This window comes from Myripristis murdjan, chromosome 19, assembly GCF_902150065.1.
Source record: "Myripristis murdjan chromosome 19, fMyrMur1.1, whole genome shotgun sequence".
NCBI lineage: Eukaryota > Metazoa > Chordata > Actinopteri > Holocentriformes > Holocentridae > Myripristis > Myripristis murdjan.
In genome coordinates this window covers 21,435,631-21,438,085 of record NC_043998.1, presented here as the reverse complement: position 1 = coordinate 21,438,085, position 2,455 = coordinate 21,435,631, and positions in this window count along the sequence as shown.

Below are 2,455 nucleotides of genomic sequence, written 5' to 3'. Positions count from 1 at the left end.
GCTAAAACTTTCCAGCCTGAAATGCAAGAAAGATGCATCTTTTTTTCTGAACTTCTCAGTGGAAATCTTCCTGTATTCTTAGTGCTTTTTGCACCCATGGATGCAGCTGCAAAGGTTATGAGATGTAAGGGGAGGCCTTCCAGGGATATGACTGTTTTGATGGACATTGGTTGTTGAAAACAACGCAGCAAAACGCCTCACGCTCCTGTTTCATCTCCACCGTGGGCTGAATCGAATGCCGCTCATGGCAAATATGGCCTTTACTTTTTCATGGATTGTGACACGTGCATCTCTGTTGATAAGCAGGAGCTGTGTTTTGAAGCCGCAGGGGGGAAACAAAGCAGCTGTAGGTGGCAGAGGTGAGACACAACACCCTACAAATCAAAAGCTATAAAAACTGCAAATTATTGAGTTTCATTGTGAAAATTTGGCCGTAGAACATCGATTTGATCATTTTTTGCGGTTCAGCATTTCACTGTCTTCAGTAAAATCATGACTGTGTTAACGTCTCACTCTCTGCTGATTGGCCGAGTGGACCACATCCGCTTTGGACTCGTTTCCCATCATGCCGTTGATGCAGGGACTGAGAAGCTGGTGGGACGGCTGTGAGGGTCACAGGAGCCGCTGCAAAAACTGCCTTTTGGTTGCGGCTTAGGAGCAAAATCAACAGAAGCTGCTTCTTTCTTAAAATCAAGCTGTTTCACACCGAGTAATAACCTGTAGCATTATATATAATTATATTTTGTGTTATGATGGGGTAAAAGAGTTGTCCTGAACTCCTGAGGCATCTCTAAGCCATATTATTTTTTGCATTGAGTGGCATTCATCATTCTTTTCCACATCATAACAAGGTGGGCTGCCATCTAAAGCTGCATAGTCTGCCTTTAACACTGTATCTTTGGCCCTGATATTAGCAAGTTTTATAAAGAAAGAAAAAGAGAATCATATTGCACATGTTCCTGTGTAGCAGGATTTGATGACTTGAATATTAATGCCTTAGACTTCCACATCTCATCATTGCTTAAATTTGCACCTGAACATCTGGTTGGTTACAGGTTCACGGGACAGGCCTGCATGTTGGTCGATGTTGAGAAAATTGATCTGAAAACACAGATTTATCTTCCAGTCACTGCACGCTGCCTCGGGAGAAGAAACTGCTTTGACACATGAATCAAAAACAAATCAAATTGCTAAAACTCACATCTTTCTAACCAAGAAATGTTATTTTTCTAGTGTGGATTCTTTGTTGTCAAATTGGTTACTGGGATTCAAACACCGAGGACTTTGGGATTTGAAGGTGCACCTCTGCCTTTTGGATTTACACTCTGAAACTGTATCAGGAATCACAGTGTGTGACTTTATTTGATGTAAAAGGTTTTATTTGTAGAGACAGGACTCGGCGTGGGTTGTGCACACTCATGTTTCACTGTTGTAATAGTTTCCTACCAACACAAAATAAAAGCTTTTGAAACTTTTATTTTAAACCAAAGAACATTAAAACTTTATTTCGGTTGAGAATGGTGACATTGTTTTACAATAAATAATAAAAAAAAACATATCTTCCGCCACACACAGTTTGAATTCATTTTACAGAGCCGAGGACGTGATGAGACACAAGTGAAAAGACGCAGCCTGTAACAGTTTTGCTGTGTCCTGTCGTCTTTTTAGTGTTTCGGTGATGTTTACGTGCACACAGGAGATTTGAGGCAGCAGACGAGGCACACTCCAGCATCAGATAAAAAGGTGGTGTTTTTTTCTATCCACTTGTTGACACGGACACATGTGCACAGGAAAAGGACGACTTGAAAACATCAAACACTACGGAGAAAGACTTCCTAATGTACAGCAGAACACAAATGAAATGATCCGGTGTGGATCCAGCAACCCAGACACGTGAATAAAAGCTGGTTTTTACTACAGTAGATCTTTTTTTTTTTTTTTTTTGCTTTATCTACAGTACTCATGAACATTGTGTATATAAAAGTTGTACATGGACATGCAAATGGTTTATAAAATTGAACAAAAATAATAACATATAGTTAAAACCCTTTGGAAGGAAGTTTTTCTTTTCTAGGAAACCTGTTTCCAACAGTAGCTATCGTTTGACCTAAGACTACAAACTAGCCTGCTCAGGAAATCTGACGACTATACATACATAGAAAAAAAGGAGAAGCCCCCCCCTCCAAAAAAAAACAAAATAAAAAAGCCCAAATTATTATTATTTTTTTTTTACTGTGTAATGTTCAAAAAGCAAATGAATCAAAACCTCTTGAAAATAAATTATGCAACTAAAACGTACAAAAAAATGAAAAATGAAAAACAAAATATGTACAAAAAAAAAAAGACCCCTCCCTCCCTCCCTCACCAGTGAGAATGTAAACTACCTATTCCTGCATTTTAATATAAACATAATAAAACAGCTATTTAAAAAAATGCATGTCATAACATCTATGGT